The 22,021-nt window shown below is 47.1% G+C and overlaps 1 long non-coding RNA gene across 1 annotated transcript; it reads right to left on the bottom strand.

The window, feature by feature from the left end:
* Positions 1 to 645: 645 nt before the first annotated feature.
* LOC102551833 (uncharacterized) lies at positions 646 to 12,067 on the bottom strand. Its single transcript, XR_015641041.1, has 5 exons — positions 11,909 to 12,067; positions 8,647 to 8,750; positions 6,367 to 6,545; positions 1,501 to 1,733; positions 646 to 876 (listed from the first exon to the last, which is right to left on the bottom strand). It is a non-coding gene; the product is annotated as an uncharacterized LOC102551833 (long non-coding RNA).
* Between the last annotated feature and the right edge of the window lie 9,954 nt (positions 12,068 to 22,021).

Below are 22,021 nucleotides of genomic sequence, written 5' to 3'. Positions count from 1 at the left end.
AAGGTAGCAACCCTAATTCTAAACTCCTCCTCCTTCAGCCTGATTCCTAGGCTGATAACTGAACTTCCAGACATGCGTTCACACACCCTGCCTGAGTTTAGCCAGCTTGTGGGCTACTAAATTACGGACTAGCAGACTCTGGAAGAGTCTGTACAGTTGTTAATATTTTATGTTGCTTATGGATAGACACGTTGAATAATACAGCGATTCCATATGAAAGCACTAACAGACTATTTAGTTGAGACAGACGCACTCCTCACGGGCCTCTGCTTTAACCATATGATGTGTAGTTGGTATCAGGGGAGGGGTGTGATGGCTGGACCAGAAGCCTGGATCAGGAGCCAAACTCTTGGCATTGTCCTAGTAGTCCTCACATTCTCCCTGGTGCACTGTGTTCTCTCAGTTTTAAATGTCTATGTGCAGCCATCTGCTGAATGTTAAATGGCCCCCTTTGGCTAGAATGGCAGGCGCTCACGCATGGTCATGAGGACACTATAACTTACCCATAATGTGTAGAGGTGGAAATCCAGGATGGTGGTGATTGAATGGTGCCCATACCCTGAGTTTTGGTCTACATGGTAGGATGGATGTATACCAAAGAGGAGAGTTGCTGGACGAGATTTGTGTAGGCAGAGGCAGCAAGTATCGGATGAGTCTGCCTTGGGCCAGCAGACCAAAGGGGACTTTAATGGTAAAAACCGAGCTCTGCCTGGCCTGGTTGCAGAAGTCTTTGTCTCCGTTACCTGAGGAGGCTGTGAAGTTAAGTTGGAAGCAACAGAGTAGTTGCCTCTAACTGTAGCCAACCGAACATTTCCTATACCTCCCTCTGGTGTACGGAAGTTTCCAGAAGCTGTGCAACTTGCAAGTCCTTTTGTTCTGCTCAAATAAAATGAGAAAAATTAGTGGAAGGAAATTTCATTTCCACCCAGTTATTAAAAAACCATTATTACAAATTACAGCCACAAAAGTTTCAAGAGGCCTATGTTAACACAGGAGACCTGAGTTCAGACAAGAACAGGGAAGGTATGAGGCATACTGTGGGACATAAATGAATGCAGTGTCCATGTGGACACCCTTCACCACCCAAACAGTAGCATATGTCCTAAGTTCAAATTGCACTCCAAAATTCATAACTTAAGCCAACATGAGAGAGTCTCATAAATCATACTATTCCTGTTAAATATGAATGTCTCCAACTGATGTCAATATGCGAACTTTTGTGGTTCATGAGAAGGGGACTTCCCACCTTATGTTTTGCTGGCTTCTGGGTAAAATGACCAGCACAAGAGGCATCATCGAACAGTTTGTGCACAAGTCTAGCCAATCCCACTGTCAAGTAAGTAGAAGGCTGTACCACAAGTGTGTGAGCGTCTGTTCTGTGCTCTTCCTGGGGATGGACAGATGAACGTGGACGATGTGTGCCCTCGGAGAGACAGCATGGGCTGTGCGTGTAGAGGAGTTGGCAGAATGGTCACTTAGTGTGGGGCAGAGAGCGCTTACCTAGCGTGTGGGTGGCGAGCTTGAGATTCAGTCCTGCTAAAACCAGGCACGCCCCTGTAAGCACAGCATTCAGGAAGTTGTGGTGAAAGGATCTGAAGTTCAAGGTCAAACTCATTGATGTGGGGAGTTAGGAAGAGGCCTGGGGTTCGGAAGACTGGATTTTAAAAGAGTCCTTAGTAGTGCAGAATTTGCCTGCTATAGCAGCCCTTTCCTTCAAATTGAAACATTTTCTCCTGCAAGAAGGAATGAGGCTTTCAGGGCTCAGAAATCTCTGGAAACATTGTTACGAGAGCACGTAACCCCCTACCTGCACTCCCCACCCACTGTACAAGCAGAAACAGTTACTGTGGCAAGGAGACTCAAAGCAAGCTTAGAAGGCTGAAATGAAAGTCGGCAGTAAGGTTTTGGTCCTCAACTTGTTCCAAAACTAACAACCCTAGCAAGTTGTGTCACTGGCTTGATCAGATGACCACTACCTGCTATGTTAAGGAGAGCAGCCATCTTTCTGTTTGCTAGGAGTTGACATCTCAGTAGCATTTCTTAGCATGGCCTGTCTACTCCCTTTCCTGTCTGTTAGATGGCTCCATCATCTCTGTTCTGTTACATCCTTAAGTTCTGGACCTGGAGAAGACTTGCATACGCTTGCCTTGCTCAGTCTCATGCTCCTTTGACCTCATGCTTCCTGTCGATGTTCTTTCCTTTATTCAGTGAGTTCTGTTTCAGGCTCAGTGGCTCACAGATGGTTTCTAACACTCAGACCTGACTGTCAACACATCCACCATGTTAGGATGTTTCTAGGTATCTTAATCCTGGTATATACAAAATGCTCTGTGTCATGCCCTCTGTGTAGTGCCCAAGGATGTCCCTGTCAGTCATGAGCATCTCTCGCTACCCAGTTCTCAAAGTCAGAAAGCTTAAAAACAACTCTTTCTTTCTCCTCCATGCGTATTCAGTCTACAAACCAGCTGTGCCACCTTCCAAGCCTGTGTGTCATTTTCTACCATGTCCACTGTGGTAGTATAAGTGACCACCCTTCTTCATTTGTCTTCTCCGTGTAGTTAGACAATGGTTTCCAAGAACCAGTCAACCATTCATTCTGCCAGGTCTTAAATTAGAGACTGAAATCTTTCACAGGGCTCACAAGACCCTTCTTAGGCTAACCCATGGGCTAATTGATCATCCCCTTAAGAAATGTGTCAAGTGCAAATACTCAAAGCCTCGCAGATACATGTGAGTCAAATAGGACCCCTGCCCTCTCCGAGCCATGGGGGTTACCTTTTAGCATAATGCCACCTTTGAAGAAACATTAAACAGCTGAGAGTTCAGGACTAATTTTTAAGATGAGCAGGGGAACTTTCTATAGGTTTCTTGGGAGCCACCCTCTCAAGAATGGTGCAAGTTTTATTTTGTTTTGTAGAGAGATAGTATCTCACTATGACACAAAAGTTGAGCTTGAATTTACCATCTTCCTGCCTTGGCCATCTGGGATCACTATTCATCCCTCTCCCCTGCTTCTTCCTCATGTTTGCTATTCCCCCTCTCCCTCCAGTAGTCTCCTCTTCCTGTTTCAATCCTCCCAAGAATGTTCTGATTTCTCTACTCTTCAAACCCAGGCTAAACTCTCTGGGAAAACATCGCAGATGGCCTTCTAGATTAATCAAACCCTGATTTATTCTCATGACCTTGTCTCTTATGTTGCCAGCTGACCTTTGAGTTGTATCTGGGAGATTTTTAAACCTTTAATGGAATAGTTAGCATTTCTCATAGTAATACCAAAATTGTTAAAGTTATATTTTAGCTAACTTTTCTTAACATTCACCTCAATTTCAATCTAGCCATCTGCTATACAAAAACAAGTAATACTGTGACTTTATTAATGTAATAGTTACATTGTTTTTAATAGTCTAAGTTCCTAATTTGACCTGACTTTCTTAATGTGTTCTTAGGTCCTTTAAATTATTTTTTCTTCCTTTTCTGTTTTTATTAAGGTCTGCCTCCTGAGTGCCGAGGGTATAGGGTTGTTCGGACATGCCTGACAGATGTTTTAACTGAGACTCACAAGTATATCACAGTCTAATTCTCCCTAATTCATCGTAGGCATATTGACAACTGGAACACATTTTTTTTCAACCTTAAGCACTACTTTCAAAACTAATCTCAGCTTATAGATGTAATTGGTTAGAATAGCAAACCCTGTTTTTACAAATGCTCTCCGTCAGATTATCTGTGTAGGTTAGATTAAAATAAAAGGCCATTACCAATTCAACATCTGATCTGCAAATCCAGTAGGATGGATAAGCTCAACTATATATTTTCAATCTGTGTTTCTCTCCCAACATGCCTCAGATTTGAAGTTCTCAGTCTTGGGGATAGGCAGACGGGGACAGAGTTGGCCACAGTGTAGGTCTAGGTCCGATAGTGTCCTGCAAGAACAACCTCTCGTATCTTTGCTACTGCAGTTAGCAGCTCCAGGTTTCTTTAAAATACATTGATCTAATACTGGGGGCAAAGGTTGGGACCTGAGCTATAACTATTCAAATGAGAACCCTAGAAAACCCAAAGGGAAAGTGCTAATGCCTTGGGGAGTGCTGGCCTGGCGGTGAGGGGGTTAAAACTCTGGGCTCATCTCCAAATTTCCCAGGATATAAAAATACCTTCTGAAGTGAGGGGAAGAGATTTTCCTCTCTGGCCAGCTGAGATCACTGGCCTAAGACTGATGGATTTGGCTACACATTCAGAATAATTCTGCTTGAGCCATGGATTTAAAAAGCTGAGACCCATCTTTGAGTTGAGCTCTGTCTCCTTCCCAACTCTTAAATTCCAACCTTTCAGAGTGGTGCTGCCCTGTTGGAAAGGGTCTGCTTGCGGTGAGCAGAATCAAGTCCTCTTCTGGTACTTTGTAACTTCAGCGTTTCACCAGATGATACTTTCCTCTCTCTCTCTCTTGCTGTCACTGCCTTACAGTGTTTCAAACAGGCAGCATCAGGGTAGTTTTATTTTATAGGTACATCCTTGACTGCCCATCTGTCCTCACCAGGTGACTGACTTCCATTAGACTGCGTCTGCTTGTTGCTGGCCGCCATATCTGTACCGTGTACATACGCCGTGTACAAGGGTGAAAATGAATGAGAATTGTCTGGAAAGGTGTGCTATACACTAAGATATGAGAGCTTTACACGGTGATCTGTTTTGTAGATCATTATATGGCTTGCTTTGTGATATTAAATAATTCAATTAAATAATGTAATATTAAGATAAATCCTTGTACAGCCGTTAACAACAGCTGCTGCTCTTGCAGAGGACCCACATGTATGTCCTAGCATCCACAGGGCGGCTCATAACCATCTATAACTCTAGTTCCAGGGGAACCAGACCCTCTTCTGACCTCTGTGGGCCCCAGACATGCATATAGTACACATACATCCCTGCAGGCAAAACCCTCATAACACATAAAATCTAAAAACTTTGAAAATTCTTATGGGAATAACATGCAGGTGTTACATCAGAGGCCATAGCCCCTCAGAAAAGCTTGGTTCTAACGGGTATCATCACTGACTCTTCTAAGTAAGAAAGACACGAACACAATGTCTGGAAGGTCTGCACAGATGCATAAACTACACCCCAGTGGGGCTGGGGAGCAGCGGTGGTTATCTCAGCAATGCGCTGACATTGCTCGTCCAAACAAACCCCAAGAAGGTGCCAGGGGTATCTGGCTTGCTGTCTGAGGAAACCCACTGTGCAGTAGAAACAGCATCCAGCCCGTGAGGAACAAGGCATATGGCCGTGAGTCACATCCAAGGCCCTCTTTCCAGCCGTTTCCCTCCTTCATCTGTTCCTCCAGCCTTCCTTCTGGTCTCTATCCAGGATCACAGTTCATCCCAACCACCCCACCTCCCTCTCCCTTTTCCCCTCCCCCTCCCCCTCCCTCTCCCTCTCATTTACCCCATCTGCCCTGAGCTCCCGCTGCGCCATGCTTTGCACAGAAGTTCACATTTAGCGCCCCGCTCACATCCTTCCTATACTGTGGACTGTAAGTGGCAAGAGAGATGGCCAACTGGAAAGAGAGAGAGAGAGAGACAGCCTCTCTCCCCAGCGCCTCGTGGGGAGCCAGGCCCTTAGAAGCTACTCAGTAGTTGGTCAGTGAGCAAATTATTTTGGCCACTTACACAAGGACACACTGTGATCACTGGCCTTCACCTGAAGAGATGGTGCTCACAGATTTGGGGGACGAGTCGAAAGGGGTTCGTGTCCACTTATGTTTCAGAATTCCTACTGGACTGTGGTAAGCAGGCATTTCTGGCTTGTGCGTCTTTCTGGGCACTGAAGAAGCAAGAAGACCATTCCTGAGGGAGAAGCTGAGTATGACCAAACCCATCTGGAAGCAAATCCCTTGGGAGTCTCAGCAGCTTCTCCCTCAGGCTACAGCTTCTCCCTCAGGCCCTGGTTGTGTCATCTGCATCTCCCTCTCACTTTGAGCTTTGTTTCTGAAATATTCATACATGATAGGAAATAAAAAAAAAAACCCAAACTCGACACTGAAGTCGATTCTGTGAGGCGAGAGGCGATTTTTCACGAGACTGCAGCTGTAGGAGATGCCTTGTCCTTGGATTTTAATTCAATTTGGTGGCTGTGCAGCTATTTAGCCCATGAATGTTATGATCTAAATTTATTCTACACCGAATCTGTGAAGAGTTTAAGGCGTGATGAGAGAACAGCTTGTCTTAGGGGTTTCATCCCAAGAATCTATTTCTACTTGAGATGAAATAGCAGCTAGGCCTTTAGCTCCCTCTCTTCCCAGAAGCCTTGGGCTTTAGTGGGAATGAAAATTAAAGCAGACGTGGGAAAAATATAGAAGGGGCTTCTCACCGAGTCTGGGCAGGGTCATGCCCAAGGGAGGTAGTCACACTCTCTTCAGGACCAAGCCCTTGTCTCTCCCCACTTTATCCTGAGTTCAGCATCCTCGCTGATCAGCTGACAAGAAAATGAATGGATCAGGTCTCATGTGGAAGTTTTTATGCTGTCCTTACTCCAAGAAAGGTCTGTGGCTGAAATGGTTGTAATTTTTAGAGCCTAAGTAAGCAATACTTGTCAGAACAGGAACTCCACACACCAGACCCGTGCACCACGCCCGGCTGTGTACGTAGCTCATTTACTCATGCAAGCCCCTCCCCCAGCCTTACTTGCAAGCAGAAGTCACGTGACTTGTCCAAAGCCTCAGCGACAGAAGCTGTGTCAAGGCCCACCACGTTTGGTGTAAAACCGATTAATTTCTTGTGGGCAAGCTTCCACAGAAGAAGGCTAACAGGCACTGCTTCTGACTGGGTAGATGGTGTCACCGACCTGTCCCAGACCCACACTGTTAAGTTTCTGTGACTCTTTGAAGTCACAGCCTTACTGGTTTGGACTTGACAGGGATAGCATAGTGTGCTCAGTATAGAGCAGCCATGGCCAAATATACAAAGTGTGGCTCAAAAATGCTTCCTGGTGAGCCAGAGGTAAGAGCTACTCCAGAAGGACTGAGAGAGCATGCAGTTCTGCCTTCCGTATTCAGGGTTTTGAGCAGGTTACATCTGGTATAACATACACTAAACCCTTGTGCTTAATGACATAGAACACTCTGTGACTTAGCACCAATAGTTTGTGTTCAGCAGAAATCAAGCAGGTGGCGTTTCATAGAAGGGTAAATTTAAAGATAAATTCACTGTATAAACGGTCTAACATTTCATCTGAGGAAATAGATTTTGTTGCCATTAATAAATACTTGAGTGTTTTCTCTGTCCTAGGGGTGTGTGTGTGTGTGTGTGTGTGTGTGTGTGTGTTCTTACTTCCTTACAGTCTTCTATTATGATCCTCACATAATACACATGAAGACCAATAGGGTGACCACAGGTGGGTGGGACACACCCAGTTGACCTTCCCAGAGCCAGGCACAGACACTTTCTCTCAGACATAGGACCCTAGGCAGACCCACTATAGCCTCTCGAATCTTGGCTTAAGGAGGGTGGGTCTGAAGAGGAATCCTTCCTTCCCTATTAGTGGGGAAGATGTTGCTAGATGATTGACAAGGATTCTGTTTCCTGAATGGAGATTCAAAAGGTGAAATAAGAAATGGTTTCAGAGGGGCTAGAGAGATGGCTCAGTGGTTAAGAGCACTGTCTGCTCTTCCAGAGGTCCCGAGTTCAATTCCCAGTAACCACATGGTGGCTCACAACCATCTGTAATGAGATTGGATGCCCTCCTCTGGTGTGTCTGAAGACAGCTACAGCATACTGATATATAATAAATAAATAAATCTTTAAAAGAAAAAGGGTTTCAGAGCAGCCTGCAGCTACTGACCATTGAATAGCAAGGATCTTTTTCATGTGGTTTAAAGAAAAAAAGCCACCTCAGGATGTGTCAGGAAGTGGGATGCTCTTAACAGCTACGTTTAGTCTTTCTACTGCTGCTTCTGCTTGGACTTGATGGGCTAAGGCATACCCAGATCGCTTATACAACTCAGAACATTGCATCTGAGCAAGTCTGCCCTTCAGGGTGTTTCTGGAACCGCTTGGCTGTGGAACCAGTTACCAAGGATGGCAGACAGTCTACACTGGTGAGGTAGCCATCACCTAGTTAGTGGAATTTAGGCTCTGACTCCTTTCTGCTCTTTCCTTGGACACTAAGGTGCCTGCCTTCTTCCACCTGCAAACTACATCTGAATTTTGTTTCTGATTCTCCTCACTCTCTACCAGGCTGTAGGGCTCCTTCTCCCTCATAACCTCGAGTGCCAATTGCTACAATAAGCCAGTATGCTCTGTGTATGTCTGTGTAACCATTTGTGGTTCTGTACCCACGCAGGGCCTTGAAATGCTGTCTTCTGAGACAGTACCTTGTGGTGATCACCTATAGCTCTTCCTGCTTTTTCCAGGCCTGTCATTGAGAACAGCCAACATCTGCTTTGTGGCAGCATCCATTATGGCCCTCTAAAAGCTCGCAAGAGGTTGCACATATCTGTCTGTCTGTGTCTATTTGCCTGTGTCTGTCTGTCTCTCCTCTCTCTTGCTCTCTCTCTCTCCTTTGTGTGTGTTTGTATTTATCAGTCATTTTACTGAGGACTTATGTGCCAACCCTGTGTTATAGACCCAATCTCAAGCCCTAATTTCTTACATATGCCCATTATATAGCGGAAGGAAAATTATTTCAGTCACTTGTTCGAATAAGATCTGTCGGTAGGTCACATCCAGGTCTGACTTAACCATCACCATCTTTTCCTGAAACAATAAACTCATGTTAAACAAGTAATTACAGATTTCCTACTGTGCGCTGCTATGCTAGAGGCTGGCCATAAATAAAAAGGAGGAAAAAAAAGGATGTCATTGCTGGTGGGGAAGTATTCCTTATCAGAAGGAGCAGACGCTTTAATCCCAAGTTTCTACATCTCCGTGCTGTCTGTAGCACTTTGCTGGACAGCCAGAGTGGCAGAGCTCCCCACCCCCCAACCCATCCCCACCACACTCCACCCCAACCCACCCCTACTACACCCCCAACCCACCCTTAACCCACCCCACCACACCCTCAAACCACCCTCACCACACCCCAACCCACACCCAACCCACCCCACCACACCCCCAACCCACCCCCACCACACCCAAGCAGAGGCACAGATACAAGTGGGAAGCCTAGAGCAGTGTTCTCCCTCCCCAGTATCAATCAAAAAGAAAATGGCGTGCCCAGAGTTGGGCACCCCGTGTGATGCTGTGGTGACAAGTGCATGGTGTGTGTGTGTCTTACAGATGTGTGTATCAGATGTGTATGTGTATCAGGTATGTGTCTATCAGATGTGTGTGTGTGTGTGTGTGTGTGTCTATCAGATATGTGTATATGTATCAGATTTGTGTGTGTATCAGATTTGCGTGTGTGTGTGTGTGTCTATCAGATTTGTGTGTGTGTGTGTGTCTATCAGATGTATGTGTGTGTGTCTATCAGATATGTGTCTATGTGTCAGATTTGTGTGTGTATCAGATTTGTGTGTATGTGTATATCAGATGTGTGTGTCTATCAGATTTGTGTGTGTGTGTGTCTGTGTATCACATCTGGCTGTGTGTCTATCAGATGTGTGTGTATCATATCTCTGTGTATGTGTCTATAAGATCTCTCTGTGTGTGTGTATGTGTATAAGATGCATGTGTATAAGATCTATATATGTGTGTCTGTGACATCTGTGCCCAGAAGCAGATGGTGGACAATTCATACCATAAGGGAGTGTCTATCTCTTGGATGCTCCAAGTTTTATTTTCTTTGTTCAAAAGAATCAAATATTCTGTGGCAGCCACATACTTCTGATCTAATCAGATAACACATAAATATTATTAAGAGACTTTAATTTTAGAGAAGCCCAACTGTTCCGGCGGTCCCCTCTCATTCCCCCACTTCTGTTCCTTCTGCGGGAAAAGAATGGTGCTCTCTGCCTCTCAGCCATACCCAAGTCAGGAGTGCTTCTCATTAGGAAGGGGAGCCTTCAACCTGGGCTTTCCTGAGTTTCTTCTACTTTTCAGTGCCAGCTGAGCGCTTTCCTGGACAGCCAGAGCTACTCCATCCCCACCCCCACCCTTACCCCCTACCCCCATCCTTACTCCCACCCCACCCCACCCACATCCCCTCCACACTGAAGAGGAGGCACAGACAGAGGCCTAGAACAATCCTCTCCCTCCCCCTATTTCTCAGAACCAGGCATGCTTTCTGGTAAACAGCCAGGGCAGGGGGTGGCTAGAGGCTCAGGGTGTCCTCAGCCCCCACATTCTCCCCTGCTTTATTGGATCTTAGATAGCAGAGCATGTGGTCAGAGCCAGGCAGAAGATGGCACCCTAAAACCCTGGCGGCAGGAGCTCGGAGGTCCTCCCTGCTGACCTACTTACTCTGGCTGGGCTCAGTGAGGGACTCGGGACCAGAGGACAGTGTCGAATGTTAACAGAAAGCAGAGTGTCACACAGGTGGACATACTCGGTCCCGGTGGAATCCCCACTGTTCTGGAAGGGCACACTCTGCTCTGGGCCTTTGTCGAGTCCTCACAACACAGGAGTTGATTTATGTATGCCATTATTTATGATTAATGTATGCCACTAGCACGTGTGCCTAGCACATCCTTTTGCTTAGTAAGCTGTCTGTGTCCCTGAGTAAGCTGGGGAATCCTCAAAGGCAGTGCTGTGTCCTGATTTGCCCCGTGCTGAGCCTCCCAGAATATCTGCCCTGTACATGGCCTTCGGAGTGCTCCCTGAGGCATTTGAGAAGCGTCTGTGTCTTTGACTCTCAACTTGTTCAGCTATCTAATGGGAATAGTGGTTGTTAGCAAACACTGTTTCTGTACATGAAGTTCACATGGCCAGCGTGCTCGGAGTCCACTAAAGGACAGGCATGAACAAGGTTATTTTTATTGCCTTTTCCTCGGTGAATTTTGTGAGCTGCAGTGAGGGCTCTGGAAACTGAGCCTGGGTCCTTGGTGAGAACAATTAATGTTCTTAAACCATGGAACCCTCTCTCCATCCCCTATTCACAGATACTTAACTTGATACAAAATATCTCCCGAAATGATTTTGGTTAATACTCCATATGCCGGGGTGGGGGGTTCCATGGAACCCCATTTCCATTCCCTTGTTCACAGATAATTTGATACAAAATATCTCCCCAAATGATTTTGATTATCACTCCCTATGCAGGGGATTTTCCGTGCTCTTAATTATGACTAGTGTTTGGCGCTGATATGGCCAGTTTGTTGTTGTTGTTTTGTTTTGTTTTGCAGAATCTAGGTGTTCCGACACACACGAGTTGTGGCTTGTAGTAGTGTCTCACTTTTGGTGTGAACGTGTCTCTCCTGAATGTCTGCAGAGGCCGACCAAATTCTTACACTTTGTCTTTGCTACAGCAAACGTCTTTTCTATTTACTATTTTGTTATTTTTATGGTTTTGCTGTTTTTTTTCTTCACTTTTAAGGATTCTATATGCTGAATGTAAACCCCTTGTTAGCTACATGACTGGAAAGGATTTTCTTACTATTTCTACCTTTTCCTTCCCTTACCAGCTCGTCGGGATTTGCCAAAGAGTAGACATTTCCTCCTTACATTCACCAGGAGCCAGATGGGAGGGTGAATGCTTACAGGATGTTTTCTGCCTGTGTCTCATAACTGTAATAAGATAACCAAGGTAGGCGTAGCTCACAACGCAGATTCACTTCAGCTCCTGGATGTGGAGGTGAAACATTTGGGGTTCCCTCCTGTGGTGACTGCTGCCCACAGAGATCAGAAAGCTGTGAGCCGGGACTGGACTTCCAACAGCTGTGAACAGCCATGTGGGTGCTGGGAATGAAACCCATGTCTTCTGCTAGAGCAACCAGGGCTCCCTAACCCCTGAGCCACCTCTCCAGCTACTCTCTCACCTTTCTACAGCCAGCAAGCCTCACGGAGAAGGCACTCTGCTTGATGGCTTTTTCTAACTCCCTTCATTCTCTGAAGACTCCACTCCAGTCAGACGACTACTCCTTTGAGATATCTCAGGATGGAGATTAAATGTCAGCACACCAGGTCTTCAGAACACTGAGACCAGAACAGACAGGGAGGAGAAGAAAGGGTTTTTGAGAGCTATAAGCACTAGAACACATATTCAGTCACTTGCCTCTATGAGAACATAATGGGCAGTTCTTAGAGATTCATCTTCTGAGAACTCACCATGATCAGGAATGGTTGGGACACCTCATCTGATCTCCACTACCGCCCTGTGGGAAGGGCCTATTCTTATCCCCACTTCTCAGCTGCACATTGAGTCTCAGTAGCCAGAAGTAGCTGCCTGTGCTTGAGGTCACACATAAAGAGCAAGCCAGAAAAAACTGAACAAGAGCCGTGGGGCTCACCGTTAAATTTGTGGCTTCAGAGTCAGATCTTGTATCACCCCAAAGAGCGTGCCCTTCCCACTGAGCCATATGATCTCCTTAACAAGCAGTTTCCCACCATACAACTCTCAATGTCAGACCTAATCGTCAACCTATCACAGGAGACCAGTGTGTACTCAGTAGTTAAGAGCACTTGGGTTTGATTCCCAGCACCCACATGGTGGCTCACGACTGTATGTAGCTCTAGTTCCAGGGACTCTGGTGCCCTCTTCTGGTCTTGACGGGAACTGTACCCATACAGTACATAGATATGCAGGTCTAATACACAAAGACATAATAAATAAATAAATAAATAAATAAATAAATAAATAAATAAATAAATCCTTAAAGAACACTCCCCTGCAGGAACAGAAGACTGTGCTCCCTCTAATCAGATCCCCCTGGAGCTGTACCACACCCTGCTCCACTCTGCCCTGCAGCCCACAGCACCCTGAGCTTCCTTCCAACCTGTCTTAGGATGATAGGGACCTGTCCCCAGCATGGATCTGAGCCCCAGGCTGTGCAGAGGAGAGCGGCATTCATTCAGCACAGCCTCCCTATCTATCCCCATAAAATCTCATCCAGATGCGTTGGAACCGAGCTAGGGTCGGACACATCTCCTGCCATCCATGGGTCATGTGACTGGTGACTCAGTTTGAGCCAATTGAGGGAGACTCGTGTAGCAGCCTTTGGTTTACGTGTGTTCCCGTCCATAATGGGGATAGACGTATAATCAAAAGTTAGCTGAAGCTTAAAGCCCACTAGGAATGTTCTCCATCCCACCTAGTAAACCTTTCCTGAGCTAACAGCTCAAGACTGAAGCTCTGCCTTCCAGATCCATTGCCTCTGGGCTGCATCGGCAGCTGTGGAATAGCAACTCATGAGCATGGGTGTGACATTTAAAAACCACTTAATTTATAGGAGCAGTCTGGACTTGACCACGGCCTATAATGTCACCGGTTCATCCTCATACGGAACTTGCTAGGAAAAGTAAATTCCAAGACATACCACGCCAGAAGATCAGCAGTTAGGACCAGCCACCAGGCCCTGACACCTGCAAAAAGTTTAAGAGCCACCCCTCCCCCGACCCAGATCCTCTTGTTTCCTCAGGTGGACTGGCCTGCAGGATCACCTAGAGCACATCTGAAAGGGTCAGACCCTTGTGGTGCCAGACTCAGTCAGAAATGCAGATAGAAATTTAAAGAGGGCAGGACAAAGGTGTGCATTCCGGTCTGCAAGCCTCCTAATGCTCCAATGCTCCGCTAGTTTGGAAGACGCTGCCTGCAGAGGTAGGCACACACAGTCATTTCCTGCCTTGTCGAAGGTTTCAGAACACGGATGAGAAGAGTTAATCCTCCCTAAAATAAAGGACCCCCCCCATCCCAAGTTACCACTTAATAAGGATGAGCCAGATGGCAGAGGTAGGTCAGACTGGGAACACTATGGCAGTGTGTCCTTTACTCAGAGGTCTTTACTCTTAAAAACTACAGATGCGGGGTTGGGGATTTAGCTCAGTGGTAGAGCGCTTGCCTAGGAAGCGCAAGACCCTGGGTTCGGTCCCCAGCTCCGAAAAAAAGAACCAAAAAAAAAAAAAAAAAAAAACCTACAGATGTGGGGTTGGGGATTTAGCTCAGCGGTAGAGCGCTTGCCTAGCAAGCGCAAGGCCCTGGGTTCGGTCCCCAGCTCCGAAAAAAAAACAAAAACAAAAACAAAAAAAACAAAAACAAAAACAAAAACAAAAACAAAAACAAAAACAAAAAAAAAAAAAGTGCTCCGTAGGCCTAAGCAGCCTGTCTGGAAGGGCTGGTCCCCGGGGCAGAACCGCTAGACTCAGGCCTGCTGCCACTCTCCCTGTGGGGAGAAAAAGCAACAAAGCAATTTCTACAGGGCAGTGCATAGTGGCTCTTTACTACAAAGGTGATTATTCTGCACAAAGAGAAATAATTAAAACAGCCAGCCGCATTTCCTTCTGGCCAGTTCCTCTTTCCAAACACTTTACTGCCAGACAAACAACAAATGTGTCAAAACACTATAAGCTTAGGGAGGGGGAACTCATTAAATGCCTGGCTCTCCTCGAGCCAGCCTCGATTTTGGCTTTAGATGTTATTAGTTCTCCTTTTTTATTAAAAATGGTGATCAAAGAACTTGCGCAGGGCCTTTCCTTCTTCTTTCCTTTCCTGAAATCATTAATTATAGCTGGAAAAATGAAGTCTTTCCTCGGTAAGTTGTGGGCTTGGTGTAGGTTATTGGGGTTCATGAAGCTCCCTGTCCCCCCCCCAAAAAAACACCCTAGAAACCTTAGATTTCGGGGAGGGGGGGATAGCAGCTTCCCATGTCTCCAGAGTGGGCCACTGAACAATTTAAATGGGCAACTGAAGATCTAGTAACCTGGAGAACGGTTTGACAGCAACACAGACAGCTGCCGTGTTATTAACACATAAAGGTATTTAGGTAGAAATGTATTTAAACGTGTTTAAGCCACCGCTGGAAAGGCATGCTTATGCTGGGAGAAGGAAGGGAAAGAGTTAAGTGTTGGCCTGAGAATTCCCGGGAGGGGTTGGGGCTTCTGGATAGAAGTGGGGGAGTAGGGGGCAAATTCGACAGCAGCAGGCCTCTTCTCCAAGTCTCCTTTTAGAACACCCTCTTCCCTGGTTCATTTCTCTCTTGAAAACTCAAATGAGGGCAACTTGACATTTGAACTATTTATACCTGTGAGGGGAATGTGAAACTGAAATGGGCCTCCTTTTTTGCAAAGGAAGGTGGATCTTTCCCAAGAAACTCATGAGCAGACCCCTGCTGTGGCAGCCTTGAGGTGCCTGCTAGCTGACTGGCTGGGATTAGCACATCTGTCCTGAACAGCTGGATGCTGCTTCAAAGGAACCTTCCAGGGCCAGCAAGAAATTTGGCTCACTGAGAAAAGGGACTTCCTCGAAAGTGGGGACCTTAATTGGATTTCTGAGACCCACAGAGTGGAAGGACAGAAAAGAATATGTCCTACTGTCCCTTGACCTTCACACATGGGTTGTAGCACACACGTGGACACATAACAAGAGGCCTAGTGCAGGGAGGGCATGGACTACTGGTGAGCAAATGGTCAAAGCTTCTATGCTGGTTTCCACAGAATCTGCCATGCACTTGTTTTTGAGCGTATTGTATACCTCAGATAATTTAGCCCTTCTGAGAAGCCTTTGAGGGAAACATCATTTACCTTAGCCAAGACAGGTGAAGAACAAGAAGTAAATGATTTGCCCTGCTGAACGATTTTGACATGACTTAAGAGTAGCCCTGTGGGGATTTGAACTTGGATCTTGCCCTCCACTGTTTTCTTGCTAGGCTCAGCTCCAACAGGGAAGATGGCTGAGTTAGCTACCGTACTCAGTCATGTGCTTTCCTTAGCCTTTCTTCATCGTGGTTCACTAAAGAGTCACCATGGGGTCCGCATCCACGATGTTCAAGCTGGAAAAAGAGTGGGCATCAACACAGACAGACATCGTGTTCTTAGGTCCAAGAACTGGAAATGCAAAGCGTCTCGTACCCCAGGTCCAGCATAGCTGTACCACGATCGATGGTCCATCCATGAACTCTGAGGAGACACAATAGCAGCCTCAGTCTTATGTAATCCGTACATGTTTCTATGTACAACTTGCGTTGTATAAATATCTCTTTAGCCTTGTGTCACTGCCAACACTACCCTCATATTTTAGTTCTTTGACAATCTCCCGCAACGTGTTTTGATCATGTTCAACCCCATCTCCCAGCTCCTCCCAGTTCATCCAACAATAACTGTAAGTATCCTGTAGAATAAATGTGTAAATGCACACGGATGTTCACACTAGTGATGACTCTTAAAGCATACTGAGAGGTTAAAAGAGAAATTTTAAAAAGACAGCGTCCAGTGCAGGTGAACTCCACTGGAGTGAGAAAGCCTCATTTTCCTCTTTTGTTAAGCAGAGGATGTAGCCATGATTGCTTTATGAAGCTGCTAGTCGGGTTGCCGTACCCATTTTGTAAGATCGTTGGGAGACAGCGCATCTGTTTTATGAGACCCTTGGTAGTCATTCCGTGAGAACTTCTGGCCTGTTGCTGGCACATCACCAGCGTCCAGGAAATTTTATCTCCCCCTCTGCTTTTTCTTTCTGGTCTTCTTTGCAGTAACTTCTCAGCCTCTGCTTGAGGAGCGTGGTGGGAACACACGCTGCTCATTACGAAGTGTGCAGATTAGACCCATGTGCCAGACAGCAGCTTCCTGAACCGCCCGGGGGTTCATGACCCTTATTTTAGTCTTTCAAGATTTTTTCAGTCAAAATACTACCACTTCGGGTTTGTTTTTTTTTTTATAGACAATATATTTTTAATTACTTTCTCATCTAACATTTCAGTAAATAAGATCAAGAAGGCAACAAGAGGGATGATGTACGTGTGTGTGTGTGTGTGTGTGTGTGTGTGTGTGTGTGTGTGTGTGTGTGTGTGTGTGTATGGTGGGGAGGTCCATTCAAACCTGAAGGACCAGAGACCATGCCTGTAATCTCAGCACCGGGCATGTAGAAGGATCAGAAGCTGAAGGGCTTCCTTGGCTACATAGTGAGTTCAAGACCAGCTTGGGCTTCTTGAGACCAAGAAAGAAAACTGCAGGAGGTAGTGGTGGAGAGGATGAAAGAAAGAAAGAAGGAAAGAAAGAAGCTTTGCCTATCTGAGAACCCCTAAAATTTGCAAAACAAAAACAACTGCCTTTTCTATTTAGCCCGCTAGGGGGTCTCTGCCCCCCCCCCCCGCCCCCACAACTGGTACAGACCAGTATATGCTTGGGAGCAGCAGCATGAGGATGCCAAGGAGACCATGCCTATGAAACCACACGGAAGGCCCTCTCCTCCTGTGTAGACGCTGCCCATTCACTAGCTCCACTGTGCCTGGGCATCTGCTGGGTCACAGAAACACGGGCACGGCTCAGCCCAAGGGACCTTTCGAGTATCTTTTCGCTGCTACCTATGTGACTGTCCTGAGTTACCAGTTTTGTTTTGTTTTTTTTTTTTTTTTGTTTTGTTTTGTTTTTTGTTGTTGTTGTTGTTGCAATTTTCCACTTAGGAAACAAAATCAAAAGATCTTTGGCCAGATCATGACTCTAAAAATGTGGGTATGGACACAGGTAAACCAAAGAGGCCAGACTAGGACAGGCAAGTGCTGGGAAGCAGGGTGGGCGGACTAGCGAGGTGCTCAGCCAAGAACTTCATACTAAATGACAGACATCATGGACCCTACCATTCCGCTGCCTCTGAGAGCAGTTGTATAGGGTTTAGAACACAACACAGGTCAGTGTGGGGGTTCAGCCATCCTAAGGAATCCAGGCTTGACTTTCCCAGACCCATTTGTAGGCTGGGCACCCTCTCTATCCCCCATGCCCAGGTACCCAGGAGAGGAGATACCCAGCCCAAGAAGACACAAGCGTTGCTCTGAGTCCTGCAACCTGAGTCAGTCAAGCATGAGGGAGCCGATACATGTCAGCTGTGGAATTGATTGTGCCCATTAGGCTCCTTGTTGTGGACTCACTGCCCGTCCCAGACTTCCAGATCTAATAAATCACTAACACCGAGAGAGCTCTCTATGCCTCTTGTGTATTCATTATCGACCACTGAGATTTATATGGGATATGGGAGAGCCCACTGGGCACGCTGCGTGCACCACCCTAAGTTACAGTGTGTGGCTAATGAAGACAAGGGCCCTGACCGCAAGGACGGATGCCTTTTCTAACGTCACCCGCTTACGTGCTTTCACACTCACGTTCTTCCGTCTGTAAGGTATCTGTGAATTTCTGCCCGGATCCCTTGGGGCCAGTGGAGGCTAGATAGGTAAGGAGTGGGAATCATGGGTGAATATCGGACATCGTGTGTCTCTACCCTTGGTGTAGGACTTGGCTCTTTTGTGGCCACACTGTGGAAAAGAAATAACCGTAGCAGCAGGTGTAGATGAACACACGTGTCTACGGCCATATCACCCTGAACGGCCGTTCCCAGAGCCACAACCCCACCCCTCCGGGGGGTGGAGCTAACTTGGCCACTCCCATCTCCGCAGAACCCTCTAGAAGAGGTTGATCAGTTCCTTTAATAAGAAATGGGAGGGAATTCATAGTTGCCTGCAGGCACGCCAGTCACTAGTGAGTCAGTGAAATAGACGTGAAGGTTCCCCCAAGAGAGTTTGTCTGGGTTTAGAGGACAGGAGCTCAGACAATGGAGGAAGAGAGCAGAGTCTTAGGGACTGCGATAGGGTAAAAAAGACCAGCCCATGGCGTGGGCCCTATGGTGACAGAACTTTCTAGGGAGCAGGGTTGCTGCAGCTTGGCACTGCCATGGTGCCTGCCCCCTTTAGGGTTCTAGAGCTTGATCTGGAAGGAATGTTAGAGGTTTCCATGCGATGCCCTGGTCTGGGGATAGGAAGAAGGGTATGCAGTGTTCTTTGACCCCAGTCTGTGAGGCCGAGGACATCACTGGCTATCGGAGGGAGAGTATTGGGGATTCAGTGAAGCCACGCATGCGTTCTGTACTGTCCTTGAATGACGCAGTAAGTGGTTGTTCGTGCCATTACCACCCACCTTCTGATAGAGCAGCCAAGGCTTCAAGGAGGCTGTGTTAGGACTGGACTCCTCGTCTTAACAGGAGCTGCCTCCGGGCGAAATAGATGTTGGGGTAAGAAGCAGAGTGGCAGGGGTTTGGGGGCAGGTTTCAGTATCTGAGGGGTCCCCCACTGAGTTTTGACACAACGGGGTCCATGGCCGTCCTTGGAGGCACAGGGCAGCATTGTCACTTCCAAGTGGAGCCTGAAGTTAATGGGGCAATGTGCCGGATGCATGGCTGTATCACTCAGTCCTGGAGTGGGCTTGCTCTGGCCCCAAGTTCAGCATCTTTGTGTGAGCTAACACCTTCAATTTACTGTACAGCGGAAGGTTGCCTCATACTCAGAGTCGGAGCCCACAAAGGTGACAAGGCACTGTGAGTGGGTCCAACACCCCCACCCTGTCCCTCTCCCTCAGAAATGCCTGACAAGTATCCATCTCCTGGAGCCGGCAGAGATGCTCTGAGAGAAGACTCTGAAAGCTGCCACTCAGCCTGGCAGAGCCTCATCCATTAGAGTTCTTGACATTTCTGTGAAGGAGGAGAGGCTGCCCCACCGTGCTGAGGCTCCTTGCTGCTCCACAGACACACCATGGACACATCTATTTACCTACCCCTCCTTCCCCATTCTGCTGATTCTGGGGAGAAACCAAGTCAAAACAAACACTTACTGAGTACCTACTGTGTGTGTGTGGAGGGGGGGTAGCGGGATCGTTCCTCTACTTATCAATTCTTACACCCTTAGTAGAGTCACCAGTCAGGAGAGATGGAGTCACTGTGTGATTAGTAACAACTATTTAAAGCTCCCAGCAGAGGACTACCTGTACCCCAAGCTTGCCTGGATAAACGCTCTTGCTGTCAAGATAAATCTATCCTCTTACTATGTGAAAACCAAGGGGTTGAGTAGCTGAGAGTCACGATATGAGTAGGAGAGAGCGTTGGGTTCAACTCATGCCCCGAGTCCATGGCGACTGACTGGTTAGCTGTGTGAGACAGGAGCCGTGGGAGGTGAGAAGGAGGCTTGGGTCCCTTCATCATGGAAGATGAGCAGACACAGCATTGCCTTCTGGGATTGAGGCCAAGGCCAGTAGCTAAAAAGAGAGGACTTAGAGATGGTGCTCACTCCGTGAACTACAGAAAGGTTTCTGGGTTCTTCCCAAGTCCAGGAGGGCAGCTACCCTGCCGGGCTGGACACAGAACTGGAAACCTAGTTCTGCTGTTCTCCAGAACGGTGACCCTGGCTTGTGCCTTAGCTTCTCAGAACCTGAGTCTGAGTCTTGTAGAAGCAGGCGGCCTTACTTGGTATATTTGATGCATAAAATGGTCTCGAAGGAGGTAGGATTTCCCAGATAACTGTTCTCTAATCCAGAGCCTGATGCGCTGATGTAAGATAATGCCAGTTCAGGTTCGAGAACACCTGGGTTTGAATCCTTGCCGCACTGTGTATTCTCCGTCTGGTGTTAAGTCTGACTCGGCTTACATGTAAACCAGCCATGGTACTGCCCATGTGTGCAACAGGGGCTGACTGCTTAGCTTAGCATGTGCCTCACTCTTTGCCAATTGCTTTGCAAGAAATAAAGACAGAACAACACCAACAACAACAACACCCAACGTGGATGCAGCTTTTGTGTGGTCATGGTCAAAGCTGTGAATGCAGGGGACACTGGTCAGGAGACCAGCCTTGTCCCAACCTCCTGGTGACAGAATGACACCAAGTCCAGGGATGAAGGTCCATGTAACCAAGAAGCAAGCCCCACATCACAGAGCCTGGCCTTGAGAAAGAGGGATGAACAGGGGCCTGTGACGAAGAGTTACAGATCGGATTGGAGGTGCGATGGCCAAGGAAGGTCACGGACACTGGGAAAGCTCTTGCCTTGCAGTTCCCCCTTAGGAACTGAAGGTGTTTGTTAACATATTAAAGGCTACAAAAGAGCAGAGAAGTTACCCAGCCATGATGAGGTTCCCCAAACTGCCCCACCTCCAGACTGTTTTTTCCCTACAGAAGACCTCTGAATCATCCTTTTAAAAATCAATGTTCTGCCAAGCGCATCCTGGAGACCTGAACTCTGCAGTTCCTCTGTAATTAGCTGTTTTTGGCAGCTGAAGGCAGGCGTCTTTCATCTGGTTATTCCTTAGACCCGGGTGACAGTAGGGCTGGTGGGAAGGCTCTCCAGGTGGCCCATTCACTCCCTCCACCTTTCCTTGGGAATTGATTCCTCCTCATTCTTGAATGTCTTACCTGGTACATTTCTTCCCGTCTCTTGGTTAGCAACCCAGTTTCACTCTGTCCTTTTCAAAAGGGATGTAAAAAGTCCTTTTCAGGGGGCAATGAATCCAGGTGAATGGGACAACCTCTGCAGCCAGCCACGCCTGTTTCCTACTGCTGTCAGCTGGCAGAGACATTTTAGACATTTTTTTTAAACCAGCTCTGGTGAGGGCCTGCCAACCTCAGTGTGACCCTGAACACCAAACGAGACCAATTTACTGTCACCAATAATAACGTGGAGCTTAGAGAAAGGGCAGAAGGGTGGCCCTGAATGCAAGGCAGTCCTTACCCCATACACTCCCCATGTGGCAAATGGATAAACACACACGCACTTCCTGAAATGAAATGGCAGGAGCTTTGTGAACTTGGGTGCCAGATGAACTCGCATTTGAACTCACACAGCCTTGTGCGTTACTGTCTTGGAGCCATTGTGTTCTCATCCCCGGATCCCATAGGAAGATTATGCACCCCCTGTTCTCTGTGAACACCATAGTATACATTATTTATCCTCATCAGACAGAGAGCTGGGGTTGAGGGTAGGGAAACAGGTAGGGACAGGGAAGAGAAGAAAGGGATGGAGAATGGTAGAGAAACTCAAGTGTCCAGAGTTCAGGCCCTAGGTATGCTCCCAACCATTAACCAGCACTGGAGGCCGTGGACACACACACACTAGTACAACAGTGCAGGGGGAGTGGACTGAAGTCCTAGGAGAAGTGCATCCTGACGTCATCGCTCAGAAGGGTAAAGTGTGGGCCT

The sequence above is a fragment of the Rattus norvegicus genome, chromosome 17, assembly GCF_021556685.1.
Source record: "Rattus norvegicus strain SHRSP/BbbUtx chromosome 17, alternate assembly SHRSP_T2T, whole genome shotgun sequence".
Taxonomy (NCBI): domain Eukaryota; kingdom Metazoa; phylum Chordata; class Mammalia; order Rodentia; family Muridae; genus Rattus; species Rattus norvegicus.
This window is presented reverse-complemented; position numbering and strand designations above follow the sequence as displayed.